Genomic DNA, 14718 nt, shown 5'->3' on the forward strand with positions numbered 1-14718 from the left:
CACAGGAGTAGGACACCGAGAAAGGAAAGTGACAAAATGGGACGGAATGAAAAATAAGTACATGATAGAAATTAAGATAAATTGGGTGAATAAGTATTTACCATGGTATATATAAAGAAAGAAGAAGAAAAAAGACGAATATGTACAAAGATGGGTACAAGGGGCTTACCATACAACAGGAATGAACAGGGTCGTGAGGTAATACAGCACACATAGGACTCATAGGAGGGCAACAATGAAGGGGAAGCCAGCAGCAGGACTAGGAAAAAGTACCTGAAAAACACAAAGGTAATGGTGAGGAGAAACGGAACGAGTAACAGTAAAACAGCATACAATGAACAATAAACAATGACAGGAGGCATAAGAAACAACAGCAACTAAGACAAACTACGGAGATATCAAGAAGTCATCATGGCTTGGTGAATTCCATCTGTTCCCCTCTGTGCGAATGAATAAACTTGCGGAGGTCTGCTGGATCTTCAAAGCTAAAAGTTCTTTCTTTGTAAGTAACCTTGAAGAAACAGGGATGAATCAGTCCGTAACGAGCAGTCATTGAGCGAAGTGCAGGTCTCAGAACAAGAAATTCCTTCAGACGACTGGCAGTAGATTTGGAGACATCTTGGCTCAGGAAGATTTTGTGACCGGGCCAGACAAGTTGTTTATGCAGTTTCGCTGCATTGAGAATAGCCATGAGGTCTGAATAGAGGAGAAAGTAAGCAATGATGCCGCATTGTTTGGAAGAAGTAGAGGCATTCCGAGGCCCAAGCCTATGCGCCCACTGGATGTTAAAGTCCATAGTTTTAGGGAGACCAACAAGCGGGAGGATTTGTGATTTCAAGAATGTTATTAAGTCATTGCCTTCGGAATTTTCTGGAATACCATAAAAGCGCTGATTATTGCGCCTATTTTGATTTTCCAAATCCTCAGAAGTCTTTTTCAACTGACTGACCTCTTTTTTAAGAGTTTCGACTGTAGTCACCACATCTTGGACATCACTGACCTTCTGTTCTACATCGGATATTCTGGAGTCGAGGCCAGTCCATTTGTCCTCAATGCGCTTTATGGCAGCTGCAGTATCAGACATAAAGGGCTTGAGAAGGCGCGATTCTTCCATAATGTCTTCCAACGTGAGTGGAAGAGGCGACTTGGAGGGAGATGGCAGGTCGTGTTTGAAGCGTTTACTAGTGCTAGCCTTAGTGTCCTTACGACCCCCAGTTGAGGAACCCTGGGATTTCTGTGAGTGTTCCATGGTAATAGCCAATGTAGAACAACAAGCAAAGAAGTGCTGTGTCAGAGTCTAATAAAAGGGCAACAATGAAGCTCCACAAGAAAATGGAAAGATTCCAAAAAATTATGAGGAAAAGCAAGCTTATCGAGAGGAGCAAGCGTACTAGAATACGCACAATTAAGGCAGAAGCAAAAGAAATTACTGCGCCATGTTGAAGTACGTATGTTCCTTCAATTACAGCATTGTAAACCAAAAAATGAAAACTGGGGACAGAAAGAAATTAATAAAACCATGTTGCCCCACAAAAAGTACCAATATTGAGCATTAAAAGGCATAAAATGGGGCGAAAGAGGAAAACAAGCGGCTCCGCAACATCACACTGAAGAAGAAATAAGTGCGCAGGTTGAAATACCTAAGATGGCGTCTGCCAAAGCTCTGCGAAAAAAGGGAGCGAAAAAAGGTACAAAAAGACCTCCCTGAGGTCTGTTAATTGAAGAGAGCAGTCCCCATATGTTCCGACGTCCGTAACCACCGCCGGAGGAATGTGAGGGGGCGCGGAAGAGGTCCCTGTCAGCCGAGCGCTGCTCGATGCGGCGGAGACACCCTGGGTGGCGGCCATATTGTTTCGCCGCGCACCGCGTCCCCCTGCTTGTTTGTATTGATCCTAAAAAAATTCACAAAAACATTGATTGATAGGTGCACTTTCTTATGGGGACATTACCAAATAGCTTTCTCTTTGAAGATATTTATTTCAGTTGTCTATGGTTGTGTGAGGCCTGCCTGCACACACTAGGTTACCTAATTTTAGTCTTGTTGGCTCACAATGATCCACCTACACTGGCCCTCTACCAGAGATGCTAGATATAAAACTGACTACACAGCGCAAAAACCATATGTGACCCTGGGGAGTTGGCGCTATACAATCAATCTGCCCTTTTGTAATAACGTCGGACACCTGAATTGTCTATATGGTATGGTTTTATTTATAAGAGGCATTTGCACGAATATCCAGCATGTGGTTCTTGTCATGGCTCTCCCGCTGTCATGGAAGTTCTGGCTGGATTACTCAGGGCTCCGTACCCTGCTGCAGCCACGCTCCTCCTGAAGAGTGGCGGGGTGGCGCATGGTATCACTGGCCTCCTAGCTCAGTCCTGCTATCCGGCTCCTCCTTGAGCTTCAGGACCTTCGGCGGTGCGCAGTCTCTCTGGTGCTTCTCCGGCATCCTCCTCTCTCGGTCGGTTCCTCTCTGGTTCCCCGGCATGCGTGCCTCGGCACCCAATTCCTTCTGTCTTCTTGTAGGCGTCTGCCTCTGATGGGAAGGCATGGGCGGACGTCAGCTCCTTGGACTCCACCACCAGCTCTTTCCATGATGGATTAAAGGGGCTGCTCACGTCCTGCAAACGGAGCAGCAGCAAAAAGTCAGTTTCCTAACAGTTTATCGACTCCCGGTCCCCAGGGGCCTCCTTACACTGGGGCACAGAGAATGAGTTACAATCATACAGACAATCATACATTCTCGCTGTCACATCTTTTATTTATAACCATCTGATCAGGGCTTACTCTCTAAAAAAATGTGAAAGGGCCCAATATATACCTTAACGGCCACTCCAGCCTACACCATCCACTGTCCCTTCCATTGCTTGCAAAGGTCAGTACCAATGCTCCCTGCTAACCATCACAGTTGACAAATATACCCATTTGGAATATTCCACGTAAACCAAAGCTGGTGGGGCGCCCATGTAATAATATATAGTTGTAAATATATGTTGAATTGAATTGTTAAACATGCAGCCACTTCCCTAATTCCACTTGCAGCCTGAGTAGACAATGGCATAAAATCACTCTGGGCGCCATCATTAAGGAGTTTAGTGCTCTGACGAGATGGGAGTCAGGGGATATCAACCTAAGACTAGTGCATTATCACGAAGCCCTAAAAACAGCTACAGACAACCTAGCCCCCTTAAAACAGAAACACAAAGACAAACAGGGAAGGCACGCGCCCTGGTATTCGTTAGAATTGCACAAGGAGAAAGAACTGTATAAAAGTAAAGAGATGTTGGCGTCAGTCCCACAACCCTAATGAGAAAGAGACCTATAAAATTACCTTAGGACTTTATCACAAGAATATAAAAAAAAGCTTGTAAAGCCTACATTGCTTTCCAACTTAGCCAAGTGGGTAACTCTTCTAAAGAACTATATAAAGTTCTCAAATCTTTTACCAACCTGATTGCCTGCACTAATGAAACCCAAGCTCTATGTGATGCTATTGCTAACCACCTAAAATATAAAATAAACCTGATCTATGATAATTCACTGGTGCTAGCAAGCATTTTCTAGAAGTACCCCTCTACATGCTTTTAGATACATGCAATGCATTCTTGCTAGAGAGCTTTACCCTACTTAGGGTGGATACCATTGAGGAAATGTTGAGATCTGCTATATCAGGGTCGCCTTTATATATAGTGCCAGCCAAGATTTCCTTTTTACTAGCTAAATAACTTGCCCCTTCCATCTGCCCGATACTAAACCTATCAATGAATGATGGTCAGCTTCCACTAGATTGGAATGCTACATAGGTGATTCCCATTCACAAGAAGAAGAATTTCCCGGCATTGGATCTGGAAAATGATTGTCCTATCTCCCTTCTATTGCTTCTGTGCATACTTTTAGAAGGTCATACTAATCAATAACTTACATAGTTCATAGAGTCTAATGGATGCTCGGACCCTTCACAGTCCGGCTTCAGACCTATATACAATACGGAATCAGCTCTAATAGCGGTAACCAACTACATCACATATTCTCTAAACAACAACCAGGCTGTTTTGCTGGTGTTGTTGGATCTATCAGCAGTTTTTGACACTGTGTCCCATCCCAAATTGGTCCAAAGATTAGAAGAGATAGGGACTCGCAGCCGAGCTCTACAATGGCTCTCGAGCGTTTTAACTAACCCTAGGCAGTTAACTCCACTCCGCTAGCGGAGTTTGCGGAGATTTGCCTTCTCCACGCTCCATTGCAAACGCGGAGGTAGGCAAAACTCCGTGGCAGAGAGGAGTTACCCAGCCCCTTCCCTCTCCCAAATTATTTAAAATTTAAAAAAGAAGCCATAATGGCGTAATTTGGGAGCGGGAGGCAGAGGAGTTAGATGTCAGCTCTTTTTCCCAAATGAGAAGTAAATCTTCCTCAAGGTCGTCATAACTGGGGAGGATTTGTGACCTCAAACCCCTAGGGATCCTATTTAGTTTCAAGTACTGTCTTTCACGTATTTAGCTTTCAAATTACACATTTTGATTTTGAGTATGTAAACGTAGTTTTCACACAGAAAACCTTTCATTTGTTTGTAAAAACGAACTTTGTCAACTTTTGTTCTTAGTAACCACATTTGGAGAACAAAGAAGCTTGCTGAGTAAGTACTTGCATTTTGCTTATGTCTCACATGCTCAGAAAGCCCAAGTTTCACTGTAAAATGCCATAAACTAGTGAGAGTGACTAGGTGTCAGAAATGCTCACTTTGTGAAAGAGATGCCCATCAAATATTATGGATAGCCATCAGAAACCAAGTATGGCAATCATATGCCTTGGTCAACAATATAACAACAATGCCCTCCACAATGATTAGGATAGCTTCCATTATGCTAAAGATATTTACCTTAATCCTTGACCACCATTATGCCAGGGTGGCATTTACGCTGGGGGTGGGACACTATAGTATCAAGGACACACACATAACATGTTGTCCTGTAGTTTCCACCCTACTGTAGGAACTGCACATTTGTGGTCAGCATAACTTTTGGGATGGTGCCAGACTGATTCCATGCATCCCCACAGGATATGTCTTCCTATAGGCCAGCTAGCTCACAGTGACACCATAAGCCCCCCCTAACCCTAGACTAGTAGCAAATGGTTCTGGCTACCACCGAACATGACAAACCTGATCCCCAGGAATCGTGGTAATATATGTAGAACCCTTTTGCTCAGTCACATGTGCTCTCTTTCTCTCAGAGAAATATACAAGGAATTCACAGTGGTATGTTTTAAATATTTATTGAACCTATATGATTATTGTATAAAATATTTGTGCTGCAATGATCAATAGATAGAATCAAATTAAAGGTATTAGAAGTACTAGGATAGTGAAAAAATTTCCGCCATTGTGCTAAATCAATTTATATATGCAAGCATATAAAACAATAAAGAAATCTGGTGTACTCCTACTATGTGTAGCCTAACCTAAGGGGGCTATTAGGATGAGGGGCGGACTTTGTCCGCCCGCCATCCTATCGGATAACGGGTCCACCCGCCACAAGGGCGGGGGTCCCGTGGGGGGTATTAGAATGTGCCCGCCACAGTGGCGGGCGCAGCCTGCATTTTTAACATCGTGGCGGGCGGTGCTCTCAGCACTGCCCGCCACAATGCCAAAAATGCATGTTGTGCATGTGCATGCACAACGTGGCAGGCACCGTGCGGTGCCTGCCATGTTGTGCATGCATATATAGGGGGGTACCATAGGTTCCCCCCCATGTGCCTCCTCCACCCCCTATCATCGTGGGGGCCCGCAACGGGCCCCCAAACTGAAAGACCGCATGCCTTTCCGTGGCGGCGTTGAAAGGCACCCTCCTGTCCTGCATCCTAATATGGATGGCGGAGTCTAGCAGACACCGCCACCATATAAACCCTTTTCCGCCCCGGTCGTAAGGCAACCGGGGCGGAAAAGCGGCTAACGGTGTCCTGACCTGAGGGTCCATGGGGGCAACTAGCTCACCAGGTACCTTCAGTAAGCACAACAGAGTTGCGTTGCAGAGAGTTGAAAAAAGGGGCGTGGCCTCAGACCACCTCTCTGCAACGCAGTTCTGTGGTGCTAACAGTAGGTACCTGGTGGGCTATTGGGCCCCAAGGACCCTCAGGATGATTCAAGGGAACTTATCCCCCAACTTTAAACTTGCTTGGGTGCGTTTGCACACTTGTCACATCAGGCCCACCCCCTCCCTTCACCACTGTGCAAACGGGCCTTCTGGTGCATTGCAAGTTGAGGAATTAAGTCCCCTTAAATCCTGAGGGTCCCTTGGGTCCATCTAGCTCACCAGGTACCTCCAGTAAGCACCACAGAGCTGTGTTGCAGAGAGGTGTAAAAAGGGGCATGGCCTTGGACCACCTATCTGCAACGCAGCTCTGTGGCACTTACTGGAGGTACCTGGTGGGCTAGTTGGCCCCCAGGGACCCTCAGGATTCAAGGGGAATTAATCACCCAACTTAAAACCTGCCAGGGGGTGTGTTTACAGAGTGGTGAAGGGAAGGGGCGGGACTGATGTGACATGTGTGTACTTATCCAATCACTCCACCAAAACCCAAGCACTTATAAATTCACCATGCACTCTCCTTGCAGTACTCTAATCATCCAGTCAGTACCCATGCACTCATGCAATGACCCATGCACTAACACATTCACTGCTACAATACCCTGAGCACTGCTCATACAGTCTAGCCATCACCCTGTCAGTACCAATGCCCTCCTTTAATCTCCCAGCCAGCACCATGTACTTATCCAATCACTCCACCAAAACCCAAGCACTTATAAATTCATCATGCACTCTCCTTGCAGTACTCTAATCATCCAGTCAGTACCCATGCACTCATGCAATGACCCATGCACTAACACATTCACTGCTACAATACCCTGAGCACTGCTCATGCAGTCTAGCCATCACCCTGTCAGTACCCATGCCCTCCTTTAATCTCCCAGCCAGCACCATGTACTTATCCAATCACTCCACCAAAACCCAAGCACTTATAAATTCACCATGCACTCTCCTTGCAGTACTCTAATCTGCCAGTCAGTACCCATGTACTCATTGGATGGCCCAGGCACTAACATATTCACTGCTACAATCCCCTAAGCACTTCCCATGCAGACCTCTAACCACCTACACACTACTGATTCACTCCTCCAATTACCCAGGTAGTACCCATGCACTCCAGAAATCCCTCTGTCACTACCCATGCACTCCTCCAATCACCCAGCCAGCACTATGTACCTATCCAAAGACTCCACCAAAACCCTAACAGTTATAAAATCACCATACACTGTTCTTGCAGCACTCTAATCATCCAGTCACTACCCATGTAGTCATGCAATGATCCAGTCACTAGCACATGCATCCATTGAGGACTACCTATGCAGTCCAGTAATCTCCCTGGTACTACCCATGCAGTCCTCCAATCACCCAGACAGTCCTATGTCCTTATCCAATCACTATGTCTAAACCCAAGCACGTATAAATTCACCATGCACTCTCCTCGCAGTACTCTAATCATCCAGTCACTACCCATGTAGTCATGCAATGATTCAGGCACTAACACGTGCACTGCTACAATCCCTGTGTACTACCCATACAGTACTCTAACCAACTACACACTTCTCATTCGCTCCTTCGATTCTCCTGGTAGTACCCATGCAGTCTAGAAATCACCCTGTCACTCCCTGTGGAGTCCTCCAGTCACCCAGCCACTACCATGTACTAATCCAAACACTCCGCCAAAACCCAAGCACTTATTAATTCACTCAGGAACTCTCCTTGCAGTATTCTAATCTTTCAGTTAGTAAATATGTACTCATGCAAAGATCCAGGCACTAACTGACCAGTGTTACAATCCCATATGCCCTACCCTTACAGTCTTGTGCCCACTTACACACTTCTCCTTTGCTACTTCAATTCCCCAGGTATAATACCCATGCAGTCTCGCAATCACACTGTCACTCCCTGTGCACTCCTCCAGTCACCCAGCCACTACCATGTACTAATTCAAACACTCCTCCAATAGCCAAGCACTTATAAGTTCACCACGCACTCTCCTTGCAGTACTCTAATTATCCACTCAGCACCCATGTACTCATGCAATGACCCAGTCACTAACACATGCACTGCTGCAATGCCTTGAGGACTACCTATGCAGTCCACTAATCTCCCTGGTACTATCTATGCAGTCCTCCAATCACCCACCCAATCCTATATGCTTATCCAATCACTGCGCCACAACCCAAGCACTTATAAAATCACCATGCACTCTCCTTGTAGCACTCAAATCATCCAGTCACTACTCATGTACTCATGCAATGACCCAGGCACTAACTCATGGCAAATACAGAGGAGGTCATGCTAATCACAGGGGTACCCTAACACATAGTGTTTCCTAGTGTATGTAGGTGTTTTCAATGTATTCTAAGTGTCTTTTAGCATAGCACTGGCTCTAGGCCTGGTTAGTCAGAGTCAGTTACCACCAGTACCCATCAGCAAAAAGTTGTGGGCACAGGAGGACTTTCTGCTCCTCTCTTGGTCCTTTCTGCACACATCTTCTTCTTCCTGCACTTTTCTTCATCTTTATGGACTTGTGTTGCCTCTTTCTGCATTTGTCTTGCTTCTTTCTGCGCTTTTCGGCCTCATTCTTCACATGTCCTACCTATGTAGGCATAGTTAGAAATTAGCATTTAAAAACCTTAGAAATTCACTGAAAAAAACATAGGTTTCAGGGACGTTATAGTTAGAAATTTTCATTTAGAAAACCTTGAAAATTCACTGAAAAAACCATAGGTTTCAGGGACGTTATAGTTAGAAATTAGCATTTAAAAACCTTAGAAATTCACTGGAAAAAAATAGGTTTCAGGGACGTTATAGTTAGTTGGAGATTTCACTCGTACAAAACCTTAGAAATTCGTCCGTTATAGTTAGTAGACCTAACTATAACCCCCCCGCAATGCATTGCTGATGACATCACATATTACATCACTCATGACATGCTCAGAGACATCACTAATGACATCTCAAATGACATCACTGATGACATCATCCACGTGATCATCTGATGCACCTCCTCATACCCTAATAAAACCTTTTATACACCCAATATAAAATACAGACCACCAATATTGAAACCATGGACAGACCAATAGCAGTTAGTACATACCTGCTCAGTGATTCATACGTCAACACACACATCCACCCACTAACCCATACAGTCACTCATACACACAGTCACTCATCTATTCAGACACTGATATATCCACTCATACACCTATATAGACACTCACATACTGCCACTCACCCAAAGAGTTACTCATACACCTGGTCAGTCATGCAAAGAAACTATCACACACCCATTTCATTGCTTATACAGTCATACACACACCACCACACTTATTTATACAAATATTAACACATACTTACTCTCTTAAACAGTCACCGATAGAAACACACACTCATCCATACAGATACTCTTGCAATCACTCACTCTCACATATAGTTATTTATATACTCCAACACTCACATATACTGCTTTAAAACATATGTAGTTACTCACACATGTACCACTGAGACATCCATTCACTCACCAACACACCCATAAACACACTCACCCACCCATACAGCTGTTTTTATATGCACTCTCGAACCTATACACCCAGTGAAACAACCACTCACATATCTATGCAGAGAGTCACACACATCCCCACCCACCCACAAAGACACTCAGGAACACATGCAGATACTCAGTTAACTAATAAATAACCCATATAGACACTCATGTAGCTACTCACCAAGCCATGCAGCTGCTTACACACCAACTAACAAACTGATAAAGACATTCGCACCGTTTAGTCTCTAACCCATGCATTCAGTAAGACACATTTAATCACTCATTTATACAGTCAGTCACAAACCTACTAAATCATCCATTTAGACACTCATACACCCACTCATACTTCAATACACCTTGGTATATATATATATACATAAAAACATATTTTTATACTTTACAGAAACACACATTCACTGGATGATGTCATCAGTGATGTCATTTGAGATGTCATCAGTGATGTCATGAGTGATGTAATATGCGATATCATCAGCAGTGCATTGCAGGGGCGCAACTTATAGTTAGGTCTTCTAACTATAAAGGCCGAATTTCTGTGGTTTTGTACAAGTGGAATCTCCAACTAACTATGATGTCCCTGAAACTTATGTTTTTTCAGTAAATATATATATATATATATATATATATATATATATATATATATATATATATATATATATATATATATATATATATATATATATACATATACATATATAGATATAGATATAGATATAAATATAAATATATAATATAGTTATATATACACACATATATATTTATTAATATTCAGGTTAATTTATACATGTTTGAAGTTAAAGAATCTTTGCTTATATTATCAGTTTAGTTATATATTTTATTGGAGTGAATTATAACATGAGTATATACTGTCAAGTATCAATTTATTTCAGTTCAAAGAACCATAAAAGTTTAACAGTTCCAATACATTTTTACAATTCATTAAACAAACATGATAAAAAGAGTTAAAAGACAAGTCATAAAATACCAGCGGTATAGCGTTATTTATATACAATGGTCAATTTGAGCAGCATGATGGTTCACCAGTAACTGTGCATCTTTGCTAATTTAAAAAAATATATATCTTTATTTGAATTTTGTTAAACAAATAGGTTACAGTATACATAAGTGAGAGAAGGAAGGAGAGGGGGAGGGGAGGGGAATGGTGAGACAGGTAAGGAATGGGGCTCTAATGAGACAGAAAATAAACAATCATCACAGTTGCAAGAGGATGTCAGCAGTCATTTCCAGAGTATTCACAAACTGTGGTATACATTAAGTCCATGTAGCTACTGACTGACCATAGATTGCATATTTGTTGTACCAACTATCAGAAGGACCACTGTTTAGTGTCCATACACATCAAAGAAAATGATTCATCCTGTCTCAACTGTACACATCCATGTCTGTACCTGACTATACGATTCAGCGTCCATTGTGTCAAAATCAGATACCTTTTTTTTGTTCTAAATCTACATTTAAACATAAAACAAACAAAGAAAATCATTGTCACATCGTCACGCCCTGGTTAGAGAATGTAGAGGAAATGTATCGTCTATGTAGTCATACTGCATTTGATGTGTCTTCCATCTTCCTGGTGATTAAGAGAATTAGTGATTATATTGTCGCTTCCTTGGCTCATGTAGATGTCAGGCGTGTCCGCTCTCACCTCATCATCTCCGTCTCGTCTCCCAACCTCCCGGAAGGGCTGTTCCCCCCTCCCCACCTGTGTACGTTAGATCCGCCAGTATAGAGTCCCATAGCTGGGCATTAGGGTATTTACGCAGTCCTGCTATTTCCTCCCTATGTAATGACGTACTTCCTAGCCTGCCGCTGCTGGAGGGTCAACAGCAAAACACACATGATGAAGGACGGAATTTTGCACAATGGCTAAGCATTCACCCCCAGTCACAGATCTGGGTTTAATCCATCGTTATTTTGCTCACCAAGCCACCCCAGTTCAGACATGGCCATATGCAAATCAGTCTTGACCCTGTGCCTCATGGGAACAGTCCAGATCGAACTGCCAAGCCATGTCTTTCCTGGACCGAAATGAAGCATCCTAGGACCGGTTTCTGGCTATGAGCCGTCTTCAGCCAGGATAGCTTGACTCCAGTGGCTTAGTGAGCAAGGGACCCACGTATGGGCATACCCTTCCCACATAGGGTGAACAGCAAAACACACATGATAAAGGACGGAATGTTGCACAATGGCTAAACATTCACCCCCAGTCACAGATCTGGGTTTAATCCATCGTTATTTTGCTCACCAAGCCACCCCAGTTCAGACATGGTCATATGCAAATCAGTGTTGTCCCTGTGCCTCATGGGAACAGTCCAGACCGAACCGCCAAGCCATGACTTTCCTGGACCGGAATGAAGCATCCGAGGATATCCAAGTGATCTTTAGCGAAACATCACTTGGATATCTTCCTCCTTTTGACTTGTCACAAACCAGATATCCTTTTCCTTACAGAAACGTGGCTTAACATGGACTCCTCCCCAGATATCTTAGCAGCGCTACCTGAGAATTATTACACGCTACAGGTAGATCGCGACTCAGGCAAAATGGGTGGTGGAGTTGCGGCCATCATCAATAAATGCTTGGTATTTTCCAAACTGACGTCCCTTGACCTATCGGGAATGGACAACATGGTGATTAGGCTTGACTCTGGGCTAGGCCCCCTTATATGTGTTTTGATTTACAGACCCCCTCAAAGTATGCCCGCTTTTCCATTTTCTTTGTGTGACCAGTTGGCCACACTGGCCACTGATTACAATAGGATTCTGCTGATTGGCGACTTTTTTAATTACTGGCTGGACAGTATGTCTGGGGACCCGGTAGCAAGTGAGCTCGTGGATCTCCTTACAGGGCTTAATTTTAGCCATCACATTAGATCCGCCACTCACATCAAAGGGCATACGTTAGATCAGATCTGGAGTTCCAACCTCAGTATTGCACCTCCCACTATCTCTCCCTGCACATGGTCCGACCACTTCTTGATCCAATTTTACATCTCCATCTCTAAGCCATCTATAAATACTGACACCAGGGAAGGCTTGATCAGGAAATGGGGTTCTCTGGATACCTCTGCCTTTCTTGATAGTTTAAGGACCTAAGGGGCATATTATCAAGTAAGGGCATTACATTATCGCCGCTTTTATAACGCCCTTACTTGATAATATGCCCCCTTGTTCCTGCTTACAACGCTAACCTTAATCAATCTGTAGCGGATATTTCCAACTGGCTTGTAAATGCTAGTAACATACACGCCCCTTTGAAAATGTCGAAAACTTTGCCCCAATCCGACGCTCACAAATGTTTCTCTCTGGACCTTAGGGCTAAGAAACTCGTCGTTCGCCAGAAGGAACACGTGTGGAGAAGGAACTATGACCCCCTCGGGAAGACCCACTATTTGGCTGCTCGTTCTGCCTACCTGAAGGCCATTCTTTCAGCTAAAGCGGAGTTTTTCTCCAACTCTATTGAAATGTCTAACAATAAATCGAAGGACATTTTTTCCATCGTTGATAAGCTCACCAATCCTGCAAGAACCCAGCCCAAACCTAAAGCTACACAAGAATTCTGTAATACTCTTAACAAGTATTTTCAGGAAAAGATTATGCTCATCAAGTCTAGTATCCCAGTTACTCTCCCGATCCCCCATGATTCCACTTATCTTTCTAATGAATTCATCTTTGACCACTTTCCTCCTCTGGATGTTTCATCTTTGCTTGCCCTGACGACCAGGGTTAAGTCGGGCTCCCCTCGCAATTGTTGTCCTCCCCACATCCTAAAAGAGGTAATCACTGCCTTCCCTCTGCCTATATTAGGTCTCCTTAACATTTCCCTAACTTCAGGCGTGGTACCAAATTCATTCAAGGAGGCAGTGGTGGTACCCCTGCAAAAAAAAGCAGGTATGGAACCCACTATCTTGTCTAATTATAGACCAATTTCTTTGCTTCCTTACCTGGCCAAAGTTTTGGAAGCCCACGTCACTACCCATCTTTCTAGTTTCATTGAGCAGTCTGACTTTTTGGACCCCGCTCAAGTCGGATTCCGACCAGCCTACTCCACCGAAGCAGTCATTACAGCAGTTTTGGATTCCCTACGCCATAGCGCAGACCGGGGCATCCCTCAGGCTCTGGTCTTGCTCGACTTATCGGCCGCATTTGAAACGATCGACCATGACATCCTTCTCGACCGTGTCAAACTAGCTGGCATACGCGGCCCTGTACATGACTGGATCAGATCCTTCCTTAGTGACCGCTCACAAGTTGTTGGTCTACCTCCCTTGTCCTCATCGAAACTTCACACCACTTGTGGGGTCCCTCAGGGTTCTTTCTTATCACCTATTTTGTTTAATATTTATATGTTTCCTTTGTTGCACTCATTAAAAAATTTCAAAGTCACTACTTTTAATTATGCAGATGATCTGCAACTCACTTTCACCATTGATGACTCCCTAGAATCTGTTTGCCAATTTCAGTCCACCATGCTCTTCATAGGTCACTGGATGGACAGTAACCATCTCAAATTGAATCCTGAAAAGACGGAGCTGATCCTCTTCGGGAAAAGCAAACTTCTTTGGGGGCCACATTATTGGCCCCCCAAACTTAATCGGCCCCCTACTCCGTCCAAATTGGTCAAAAGTCTAGGGGTACTTATTGATGATGAGCTCTCACTAAAGCCTCAGATTAACGCAGTGGTGTCATCCTGCTTTTTTCAGCTTCGGAAAATAAAAAAGATCAGCCGAATGCTTACTCAGTCCGCTTTGACCCAGGTTGTGATGGCACTGGTATTGTCACACTTAGACTATGCTAATGCCATCTACCTGGGCCTCCCTGTGGCTCTCAGTAAACGCCTCCAGTTGGCCCAAAATCAAACAGCCAGACTTATCTATCGCCTCCCACGCTGGCAATCTGCCAGACCACTGCTGAAGCAACTTCACTGGCTTCCTATTACACAGCGTACACTCTTTAAAACTGACTGCATGACGTTTAAAGCTCTTCGTGCACGCAGTCCTAGGTTCATCCAGGAACTTTTGCCCAAGTACACTCCTCCTCACAACC

This window comes from Lissotriton helveticus, chromosome 4_1, assembly GCF_964261635.1.
Source record: "Lissotriton helveticus chromosome 4_1, aLisHel1.1, whole genome shotgun sequence".
NCBI classification, from domain to species: Eukaryota; Metazoa; Chordata; class Amphibia; order Caudata; family Salamandridae; genus Lissotriton; species Lissotriton helveticus.